At 41.5% G+C, this 12,746-nt stretch overlaps 1 protein-coding gene across 3 annotated transcripts in view; it reads right to left on the bottom strand.

The window, feature by feature from the left end:
* The window catches only part of SUGCT (succinyl-CoA:glutarate-CoA transferase), an 848,669-nt gene that overhangs the window by 644,768 nt on the left and 191,155 nt on the right, over positions 1 to 12,746 (bottom strand). The gene's annotated exons all lie outside the window — the stretch shown is intronic.

Here is a 12,746-nt window from a genome sequence, read left to right as displayed (position 1 = left end):
CACCCTCATCAGCTCCTATGGTTTTCATTACCACCTTTATGCTGATGATACCCTAATCTATCTCTCCTTCCCCGACTTATCCCCATCACTTCTGTCCAAGGTCTCCGAATGCCTCACGGCCATCTCAGCCTGGATGACCCAACGCTTCCTGAAACTAAACATGGCTAAAACTGAACTTCTAATCTTCCATCCCCCGAACATCCCCTCTTCTCCCACTATCTCCATCAGCATTGGTGAAACCGAGATCACGTCCACCGACCAAACGCGCTGCCTCGGTGTCATCATTGACTCCTCCCTCTCTTTCACCCCCCACATTCGTGCTCTCTCACAGTCTTGCCGCTTTCACCTACGCAACATCTCACGCATCAGACCATTCCTCTCCACTGACGCGACCAAAATTCTCATTCACTCTCTTGTCATCTCCCGCCTTGACTACTGCAACATCCTTCTCTCTGGGCTACCTCTCACCCGCCTCGCACCTCTCCAATCCATTCTTAACGCTGCTGCTAGGCTCATCTTCCTCTCCCGCCGCTCTACCTCCGCCTCCCCCCTCTGTTTATCTCTTCACTGGCTCCCCATTCCTTTCCGAGTTCTCTTTAAACTTCTCACCACCACCTACAAGGCTCTCTCCTCCTCCACAGCTCCCTACCTCTCTTCACTGATCTCTATCCACACTCCCTCCCGTCCTCTTCGCTCCATCGCTGACCGCCGACTGACCTCTCACCTAATCACCTCCTCCCACTCCCGTGTCCAAGACTTCTCTCGCGCTGCCCCCCTGCACTGGAACAACCTCCCGCCACCCATCAGGCTATCTGATTCCCTTACCTCCTTCAAGCGCTCCCTCAAAACCCACTTTTTTCGACTAGCCTATCCCTCCTCCTAACCTCTTTTGATCCTCCTATCCTGCCTCCGTTCCTACTTATCCTATTGTATTTCGTTCGTCCACCCACCTATTTTTAGTATGTTAACTCTTATGAGCAGGGCCCTCCTTCCTCACGTACTCACCCTACCTCATTACCTCACCTGTGCTCCTGTCCTGTTCTTCCCTTCCTCTACTTCATCTTCGGTCTCCTTGACTATTTTGACACCTACTTCTGAACTGATGCTGATTTTAGTTCTACCAGCTATACCCCTATTTATACTGTATCTTTCTACACACCCTGTACGTTACCTTGTAATTTGTTTTTTTGTTTTTTGTTTGCTATGTACGGCGCTGCGGACACTTTGTGGCGCCTTATAAATAAACGTACTACTACTACTACTACTACTCTGTTTTAAAATATTGTGCTCTAGAATTCTCTGAATGCCACTAGTATTCCTAGTGAAATCATCCATCCCTCTGAATTTAACTACTTTTAAAATGTCACACAATTTGGCTTTCTGTAATTCTATACTGGTTTATTGTCTCCAGTATAATGTATTGTGTAATATTTTAAAAGAACATACAATTTTTGTAAATTGTTAAAACATATTTTAGTCCAGTATAAACACAAGATGATATATGTAAGAAATCATGTAAATAATCAACAGCGGGGGAGAATAATTTTGTTGTGTGTTGCCTCGCACATCGTTTCTTTTAAAGTATATCTGTTCGGATGGTCAACAGTCATTACATTGACATTCATTGTCAACACTAGAATGTCAACATCGTTAAACAAGTTGACAGGCACCACATGTACATCCTCAAAATGTCAACATGTTCACAGTTGAGAAGTACATACTAGAACCACTGCTCGGTAGAAGACTGCATGAGAAGATGGCACTGGGGAGCAGAGCCAGCAGAACCCGCTCAGTAGAGGGTGCAAAGCTGGTAGGTGCCAGGCAGAAGAGGCACTCTCTCTGCTCTGCATCAATGGTGATGTCTGCTGTGGATGACTGTCTAACAAGCAGCAGCACTGGCAGCTAGAAGCACCCCGACCCCTGTGACAGCACCAGAGCTGGCTCTTAAAAAGGCACTGAGCAGCACCTGACTAAGGGAGTAGAGCTACAAGGGTCCAGGTCTGCTCTATGTCACAGGGAGAGGAGGATATCCGGCCAGTCGGTGGCTTTCGAGCTGAAAGCAGCTCAGACGAGTAAACTGTGCTGCTTTCAGCTAGAAGTTGCCTAGTGTGTGTGGGCCTTTACCCTCTCCTCTCCCTCCTACATTTCTAAATGCATCTGGCCACACACTACCCCTCATATTATTTGGTCAGCTGGCAATAATGCCTGCCTCTCCTCACCACTAATCACCAACTCTGATACCCGTTTTACACCAAAAATCCTGGATCTGACCCGGCATTTGGAACATGGATCCAAGCCAGGTCAGATCCGGGATTTTCGCAGTCTACGCTGTGGTACCTACCTGCAGTGTAGACAGAGGCAGTGCTTTAAGATGACATTATCTCCAAGCGCCCGGACCATGATCACCCCCACTGGGACCACTGATCGCCATGCTGGGGGAAGCCCAGCACCAAGGTGAGCTGCTGGGCTGCCCCAGGCCCCGTCCGCATGGCGAATAGATGCCGCACACAGGCATCCATTCACCTCCTCCCTGACGCCGCTGATGTCTGCAGTACAGCAGACAGCAGTGGAAGCTGTGTGTGCCCCCCATCCAACCTGCAGACGCAGAAGTCTGCAGGTTGGGATTCCCCATTGATGTAAACAGGAACAGGGTCGGATGACCCAGCGTACCTGTTTACACTGCCCTCTACCCAGGTCCTAGCCATGTTCAACCCAGGTTAGGACCTGGGTAGAATTCCAGTGTAAAGGGATACGGGGTGACCTATTTACACCATGTGTACTGCAGGTGAGGCAAATGTAACATGTTCAGATAGAGCAAGATTTGGCTGGGGTGTGTTCAAACTGAAATCTACATTGCAGTGTAAAAATAAAGCAGCAAATATTTACCCTGAACAGAAACAAAATAACTCACCGAAATTGAATTCTCTCTCTGCACACATTGCATTTTTACCACCTGCAGTGAACATGGGGCCTTATTCTAGTTCACTCTTTCTGACAAAATCCTTCTTAGATGGACAAAACCATGTGCACTGCAGGAGGGCAGCTGTAAAATGTGCAGAGAAAATTAGATTTGGGTGAGGTTTTACTTCAAAGTGAGATCTATATTGCAGTGTAAAAATAAAGCAGTCAGTATTTATCCTGCACAGAAACAAAATAACTCACCCAAAGCTAATTCTCTCTGCACATTTCACATCTGCCCCCCCCCCCTGCAGTGCACATGGTTTTGTCCATCTAAGAAGGATTTTGTCAGAAAGAGTAAACTAGAATAAGGCCCAATGTAACATAAAAGTACTATTTGATTGCCAGTTTAATCAGAAAATGGCTACAGGACATTTTGAAATGACATTCTCAGAATTTTCAGAATGTACTCGGAGGCAAAATCATTTCAGTTTTGAAAAAAAAAAGGAAAACCAACAAAGTGAAATAACATATACAAAGCTCTATGTTACCCACATTTTAATGCTTTTGTCAAAATTACTGCATATTTCCTAGAGAAAGTGGATAACGTTTTAAACAAACTTAAAAATAAAAAAATAAAGGATTTACAAGATGATCCTGCTAAAACAGCCAAGGTTTTCTCCAACAGGAATATGCTGTACAGACATATAATATAATAGTTGCCAACACTCCATCAATTCCTGATTAGTCCCAGGTTTTAGAGATTTGTACCTGGAAATTATTGTTCCTAAAATTGAGGGATATTTTAGAATAAGCTAAACTGCAGAAGTGGAGGATATTTTTTCACTGTAAAATAATCTAAGCTTGAAGAGATGTTTGACATGGTATTGTGTCCTCCCTAACATCTACCCTGTGGTCAAACTGTAGCTCATTCGGATTGCGTAATCCATCCCAAGGTGTATATGCCGGTGGTGGCACATGCACGTGTGCATAAAGATGGGCAGGAGTAAGAGTGCAGGACCAAAACTGATGGAATTAATACACTATAATTTATTTATTAACATTTTTTTATATAGTGCACACATATTCTACAGCGTTTTAGAGTATAGTTGAACATTCACATCAGTCCCCGTCCCAGTGGAGCTTACAATCTATTTTTCCTATCACATGCACACACACACAGACATTCATGGGTTAATTTTTGTTGGAAGCCAATTGACCTACCAGTATATTTTTGGATTGTGTAAGGAAACCGGAGTACCCGGATTAATCTCACGCAAATACGGGGAGAATATACAAACTATGCACAGTTAGGGCCATGGTGGGAATCAAACCCATGAGCTCAATGCTGTGAGGCAGTATTGCTAACCATTACACCGTCCGTGATGCCCACTATGCACACAATATGTTGTATTCAGATCATAGGACCCAAATTTGCATAAAATGTTCACCTCTGTCCTTTCTTTTCCAAACAGCCTGTGCTTGCATGTGATAATACTCGATACCCCAAAGGTTACAGTGCAAACCTTTGGGGTAATTGATCTCTGTTTTCCATAGGTCTACATGCAGAACTGTGACATATATTGTTTCTCACTGTACCCAATGGTCATGTATGTATGCTCACTGTACCAGATGGTCATGTACGCATGCTTACTGTACCATGTGGATACAAATGTGCCATCAAAGCAAATAAAAGAACAAATTTACACTTTGGCAAAACCATACCTGAGTCTCAACATAAAGAGACCAAGAATCGGGACTCCCGCATGGCAAAGCCGCACTGGCACCCAGAAAGGGGCATGACCTCAGTAAAAAGGGTGTGTGGCTTCATATGAATGCTTCTATCACAAGCCAAGCCGCCCTTTGCATCACTATAGGAGCATGCCCGGTGCTTTGTAAGCTGCTGGAATGCACCAGGCCCCTCTGACTTCTGTGAATAGACACTGTGCACATATGTACATCATCTATCCACTGCTGCTCTGTTGAGCAGAGCAGCTAAGTGACAAAGTATTCCCCCAAAAATGTGACCAAAACCATACACTCCACTGATATGGCAGATATAAGAAGTACAAGCCTTGCATTGCAACATGGTTGAGATGCAAAGCTGATCCTTCTTCTCAATCTATTGGAAATAGTTATTTGTATGTCAGGCTTCAGGCCTAGGCACCCAAAGAACCTGCTTTGGGCCCTAAATTTTCTAACCAAAATGTGATTTTTAGTCCAACGATGGCCAGATGAGACTAGGTTATTTTTTGTTGTTTTATTTTGGTCATTATGATTTTTTATGTTTTGTAACTAGTGAGGTTGGTGGTGCTTTAACATGAAGGGGCAATGACATGCCCTTAAGGTCTACCCTTATTATGGGCAGCTATGCCCTGACTATTCATAGATGGTATAATCAAGCGGACTGAGGTACAAGAAAAACAATATTTTATGGGCAAATATTCTTAAGCACTAAAAAAAGTCCTACTGCTGCTGAAACTCCAAATGGTAGCTAAACTTTATGCTAACCAAAATAACAATGAAATATCCAAAAAGACTTAGAGATACTGTTGTGCTCATAAGTTTACATACCCTAGCAGAATTTGAGATTTTCTGGCCATGTGTCAAAGAATATGAATGATAACTCACAAACTTTGGAGGAACTGGAGGAAAATTTGCACTCATCAGTCCGGAAGCAGCGCATAGGAAATATTTGGACATTCCAACATGACAATGATCCAAAACACAAGACCTGTCATTGGCTACAGCAGAATAAAGTGAAGGTTCTGGAGTGGCCATCTCAGTCTCCTGACCGCAATATCATTGAGCCACTCTGGGGAGATCTCAAACATGCAGTTCATGCAAGACAGACCAAGAATTTACAGTAACTGGAGGCTTTTTGCCATGAAGAATGGGCAGCTTTACCATCTGAGAAAATAAAGAGCCTATAGAAACATAGAAACATAGAATTTGACGGCAGATAAGAACCACTTGGCCCATCTAGTCTGCCCCTTTTTTTAAACATGTTACCTCAAACCATATTTGATCCTTATTTTTTTGTAAGAATATCAATATGCTTATCCCAAGCATGTTTAAATTGTACTACTGTATTTGCGTCTACCACCTCTGTTGGGAGGCTATTCCACTTATCTACTACTCTTTCTGTGAAAAAATTCTTCCTCGCATTTCCCCTGAATCTTCCTCCCGCTAGTTTCAGTGCATGTGGTCGTGTTCTGTTGCTCCTCTTCCTGTGAAGAATGTCTCCCACCTGTACCTTGTTAAAGCCCTTGATATATTTGAAAGTTTCTATCATGTCCCCCCTTTCCCTTCTCTGCTCTAAAGTATACATATTAAGATCTTTTAGTCTTTCCTGGTACGTTTTGTGATGTAGGCCATGCACCATTTTAGTTGCTCTTCTTTGTACAGTCTCTAATGTATTTATATCCTTCTGAAGATATGGCCTCCAGAACTGAACACAATACTCTAGGTGAGGTCGTACCAATGACCTATACAGTGGCATTATTACTTCTTTCTTTCTACTGCTGATACCTCTCCCTATGCAACCAAGCATCTGACTTGCCTTCTTCATTGCTTTGTTACATTGCCTACCTGCTTTTAAGTCCCCTGAAATAGTGACACCTAGATCCCTCTCTTCCTCAGTAGTTTCCATTATAGTGCCATTTATACTATATTGAGTCTTTGGATTTCTGAGACCCAAGTGCATGATTTTGCATTTTTTGGCATTAAACTGTAGTTGCCATTCTCTTGACCATTTCTCTAATCTGCCTAGATCCTCAATCATTTGTTTTACCCCTCCTGGTGTGTCTACCCTGTTGCATACCTTTGTGTCATCTGCAAAAAGGCACATTTTACCCTCAATTCCATTTGCAATATCACCAATAAAGATATAAAAAAGCACTGGTCCAAGTACAGATCCCTGGGGTACTCCACTTGTAACCTTTCCCTCCTTTGACTGTACTCCGTTTACTACAACTCTCTGTTTTCTGTCCTGCAACCATGCTCTTATCCATTCAACTATCTTAGAATCCAATCCCAAGCTTTCAAGTTTATTTAACAGTCTGCGATGTGGGACAGTGTCAAAATCTTTACTAAAGTCTAGATAAGCTACATCTACAGCCCCACCTTGATCTATTACTTTAGTCACCCAGTCAAAAAAGTCAATAAGATTTGTTTGACATGATCTTACCCCAGTAAACCCATGCTGTTTTGGATCCTGTAAATTGCTGGTTTTGAGATATTCTACAACTCTTTGTTTTAAGAGTGTTTCCATCAATTTCCCTACTACTGATGTAAGGCTCACTGGTCGATAGTTGCTTACCTCTTCCTTGCTTCCACTTTTGTGCAGTGGGACTACATTCGCTGTTTTCCCGTCCTCTGGGATTACTCCAGTAGCTAGTGACTGGTTGAATAATTCTGTTATTGGTTTTACCAGCTCCCCTTTAAGCTCTTTTAGTATCCTTGGATGTATCCCATCTGGCCCCATTGATTTATCCACTTTCAGTTTTGAGAGTTCTGTGAGGACTTTCTCCACTGTAAATGTACTTGTCTCTCCCTCAGTTTTCTGACTATACTTGCAACTTAACTGTGGCCCCTTCCCCTCTCTTTCAGCAGTGAATACTGAGCAAAAATAATTATTAATATTATCTGCTATTACATTGTCCCCCTCAAGAAAACTTCCACTCTCTGTCTTCAGTCTAATTATTCCACTTTTTGTTTTTCTCCTTTCACTTTTATACCTAAAAAAAGTTTTCCCCCCTTTACCCACTGACTGGGCCATTTTCTCTTCAGCCTGTGCTTTTGCACATCTGATTACCTTCTTAGCCTCCTTCTGTCTAACAAGATACACCTCTTTGTCCTCATTCTTCTGCGTCTGCTTAAATTTCTTAAAGGCCAACTTTTTTGCTTTCACAATACTTGCTATTCTTTTGCAAACCACAATGGCTTTCTTTTTCTTGTGTTTTTCCTAACTCTTTTGACACAAAGTTCTGTTGCTTTTAGAATTGCACTTTTTAATTTTTCCCACTTATCCTGCACTCCTTCCAAGTTCTTCCACTCTGCCAAAGAATCCCTTACAGAGTTTCCCATCTCTACAAAATCAGCCTCATCCACAACTACCACAAAAGACTTCAAGCTGTCATTGATGTTAAAGGAGGCAATACCCGGTATTAAGAACTGGGGTATGTAAATTTTTGATCAGGGTAATTTGGGTAGTTTCTGTTGTTATGATTTAAAAAGAGTAAACAAAGTTGTTTGACAAAAATGGCTTCACCCAACCACTAACCATGAGTGAAAGAAAAGTTTGTGAGTTATCATTTATAGTCTCTGACAAATGGCCAGAAAATCACAAATTCTGCTAGGGCATGTAAACTTATGAGCACAACTGTATAATCGGAGCAATACAAGGATTCTTCTTATCACTGAAAAGCCGCACTGCCACTGCGGCTACTCCAATAAGTCAGTAAGAACCTCCTGTACAGATGCAGACCTCCGGAGACAAATGGCAGAGTGCACAGGGTCAGAATGGTAAATAGACTTTGTGTACTTCTCACGCAATAAATGCCTGGACTTACCGCCAGCAAGAGTGCACTTTCAGAGCTGGTACACGGCGTGTGCTGCCAAAAGCCAGTAGTTGTCATACACGTCTTTCCGTGATTGCAGGCCAGTTGGTGGGTGGTGCACATCCTATAAGTGCAGTTTGGAAGTCATTCCTATTTCCCCAAGAACGCTATAGATGCGTTAATCGGGTTCACACAGGTCTCCTCTGCTCTCCCAAAATGCTGCATCTCTGCTCCCTCTGCAATGAGCAACAGACTCCAGCTCCTACGCCTAAGACTGTGTAGTCATAAAACCTGGACTGTTGGTGTACATTGAGAACCACAGTTGAGGACCACTACTCTATGCCTTCCGTCCATACCATATTCTCCCATGTCACAGTACAGATATGTACGTATGGGTATAACATGTTGTAGATCCACATTCTGCTGTGAGAAGGGCCTCTGTGCTAATGCTCCACACAACCATATGCTGGAAATAAATTTATGTCATAGGAAGTGAAACACAATTATTTTATACATTATTGTAGCATTATATGGCGAGGATTTTAAATGTATTAACAATCTGGAATTCGTAGAAGGAGATAGGAGAAAGGGTAAAAGAATAACGTTTGAGGACGGAGCCATGGGAATTCTAACACTTTGGATTCCGACAGAGGAAAAAGATTAAAAACTTTTTTTTCAGTTGATGAAAACACCTTTCAAAGTATTACATTAGAGTATCCTCTAGTGCCTGTCTGTGCCTTTTCTATGCAATTTTCTAAAACAATATGTAATATTTTGGAATGCAACCAAAGCAGCTCGATTAGCAGAAAAAAAAGGAAAAATAATAATTTTTAGGCTTTTTTTTTTGTTTGGTCTTAGATTGGAACCTGAAGTATTCAGGAAGTCATGCTCTACTTAATTCTACCAAGCTGCTACATTTTACAGGCTTTGCGTATTGAATGGGATCCTAATGTATATATCTTCTATATTCTGTTAGTGCATGTGTGGAACAGCTGTGCGGAAGGAGGGGGGTGGTGGTGGGATAAAGCAATTGTGTGTTACTTCGGAAAGCTAAATTTCCTGGCTTACCCTGAGAGACATTAGCGAACAGTGACCTGAAGAGACAATTAAGTCATACAGAAGGATAAACATGTGTCAGGTTTACAATTTTTACACCTGTACAAATTTCAAGTCTAATGTACTGTTTACAATACAACTGTCATGGGATGCTTTTAGTTATTTTCCTAAGTGTTCCATCACACGGTTTAAGTGTTAGAAATTTGTTGATACAAAATTAAAATAGTCTATATTTAAATTCACAATGGAATATTGTTGAGCAGAGATGATTTACTGAAATTCATTCATTTTTGTAAACAAATTCCAAAGCCGCAGCAGCTTAGTGCACAAACTGTCATTTTCTGAGGAATATTACAACTATGGACTCCTAGGTGGGAAAGAAGACTTTTTTTTTTATTAGATACTGGTGGGTCTATTTACTGAGGTGGGTTCTATGGAAGATGGGATGTTGCTTTGGGCAACCACTCAGAATCTACTTTTTTATTTAGCACCTTCTAGAAGATAATAGATAGAATCTGATTGGTTGACCATCTTCAATAGAACCCACATCTTAGAAAATAAACCCGGGTATCAAGATACATTAAGTTCTATGCATTCAAGGATGAGGATATATGTAATAAAGTGTGGGTTTATAGAAGTAGAAAACGTTGTCCATAGCAACAATCAGATTATAGCGATTATCGTCTAGAAGGTGATAAATAAATAAGTAACACTCTGCTGAATCATGGCTTTTGGCTAACAAGATATAAAAATGTGTTATTTATGGACCAAAGCTTAATGCATGCCCATTGAAGTTAGCCGTCGAGCATAACCATTGGGAGAAAATCATCGATATGCTCCCAATTGCAATTGACCTCCACGGAAACTTCAAACTTAGTGAACATCCATTGATGGTAACATTATTTACCATCATTATTTATTTATTTTCAGTTTCTTATATAGGGCAGCATATTCCATTGCGCTTTATTATTGTCAGTCCATGAATGGATGAGTGGGACTGTTAGGTTGACAGTTCTCATGTCGACATGCATTCGGAAGACATGATAATGTCAACATTGTGAGGATGTCGACATTATGCCTGTTGATATAATGAAACATGTGACCTTCAAAAGTAGACATTATGAATGTCGACATGAGACTGGATACAGAATGGTCAATAGACATCACTAGAGCAGATCAGAGACATAAGATACCCTTTCCTGATTGCTATTTCCCATGATTCAAAGCTAATGTTTTTAAACTATACTTCGGATTTCAGTATCACTTATATGCGGATGATACTCAAATCTATCTATCAACCTCAGAGTTGTCACCAGTGGTTTTCGGCCGAGTCTCTGAATGTCTCTCTGCTATCTCATCTCGGATGTCTTCTCGCCAACTCAAACTCAATATTTCCAAAATAGAATTACTTGTATTCCCACCAACCAAGAACAGTTACCATCCTGATACAGTATCTCCAAAACTGTTGACAACTCGACAATCTACCCTACCCCACAAGCTCGTTGCCTTGGGGTCATCCTCAACTCTAAACGGTCCTTTCTACGCCACATTCAATCGGTCTCCAAATCATGTTACATGCATCTAAAAAACATATACAAAATATGACCGTATCTCACACTAAATCTCTTATCCATGCACTCAATGAGGAGTATTCAATGTTTTTTGAGAGTCTGGCTCACCGCTCACTGTTTTGTGTCCCTGTGATCTCGCTGAAGTGCTCGGCACTTTTTCTTATCTCCTCATTTCTGACTTCCTCAGTATTCAACTTGTGGCCAGCTCGCCGGCCCCTTTTGCGAACTTAGCATAATTATGCGAGTTCAAATGGGAGTGCTGTAACTGGAGACATCTGTTTTCTCCTGCTCTCCACGTGAGCTGGTCAGACTGGGATATTCCCGAGCAGGGTGTTCATCTCAGCAGCGTGTTCCTCGCATTTGTGGACTTAGAAAGGTTTAGAAAGGTTAATGTTTTGTTCAGTATTTATTTTACAACAAATGGCTGTGTGACTATTTTAACTGGGTTTGTGCAGACGGGTGTATTTTGTTCTGTTTGGCCTTTATCCTTGTGTTGTGCTTTTAGCATTGTTTCTTTGCCATGTGTTTTTATTTAATTTATTTTATAATTGTTAGTGTGTTTAAAAGCCTGTTTGGGGGTTAGGTGAGGAAGAAGAGAGGAAGCATGGGAAATTACGAGGAGCATTCCAAAATGATTTCTTATTGGTTACCATTAAAATAACTTATTAAATTCCAAATAAATTAATATAGAAGTACAGCATTATGGCACTTGCAATAAATACATTTTTTTAATTTATAAGCCATAAAAAACAAAAAAAATAACAACTTTAACAAAGATAACCTTACAGTTCACCAAAAAAGATGCCGAGGGAAAAATGGAGAACATCTCTAAAAAAAGAAACCAGCAGGACTCGCAATTTGTGCATTGAATACATTGCGAACACCGGGGAGAAGTGCAGGGTGAACTGAGTTAGCTTCGCAAAATATTTTTGGAGAAGCAACAGAGCTGAATACAGGGAAGCACAAAATAGGAGAGAAAAGTTCACTACTCTCCAAAAAACATGCACACTCACCGTTATTTACGGCGACATAGGAGCATTGAATACATGTGATTATATCCCGCATTGATTATTGCAATAGTTTCCTAACTGGTATTCCCACGAACAGACTCTCGCCACTGCAATCCATTTTAAATGCTGCTGCTAGGCTGATCTTCCTTGCAAGACGCTCATCGTCTGCTGACCAGCATATATCTCTTTAATATATCTCTTTAATATATCTCCCATCTCAACCACTGTTCTCTGCACAAGATCTGCGTCTCTCTTCTGCACGGATCACTAGCTTCCATTCACTATTACAGGACTTTCATTGGGCTGATCTGATCCTATGGAATGCCCTTCCATGAACAGTAAGACTTTCCACTAGCCTCCAGACTTTCAAATGTTCCCTGAAAACTCACCTCTTCAGGCAAGCCTATCATATTTAAATTCCACACGGATAACCCTTGTCATGACATGGGATTGGGACCCGGAAGTGACCTTGGTGGCTAGCTGTCAACAAATGGAAACAGAGGCTGGAGGTGCGAGGATAAGATGAATTAAGTTTATTGTACAATGGGAAACTGGTACAGAGGATGACACAAAGTCTGTAATAGTCTTTGGGGAAGCTACAGAGAATGTTGAAAGCTGTATCCTGGCAACAGGTGCTGGAGACAGGTAAC

Source organism: Crinia signifera, chromosome 5, assembly GCF_055691185.1.
Source record: "Crinia signifera chromosome 5, ASM5569118v1, whole genome shotgun sequence".
Classification (NCBI taxonomy): Eukaryota; Metazoa; Chordata; class Amphibia; order Anura; family Myobatrachidae; genus Crinia; species Crinia signifera.
The sequence above is the reverse complement of the archived record's forward strand: the minus strand, read 5'-3'. Positions and strand labels throughout refer to the sequence as shown.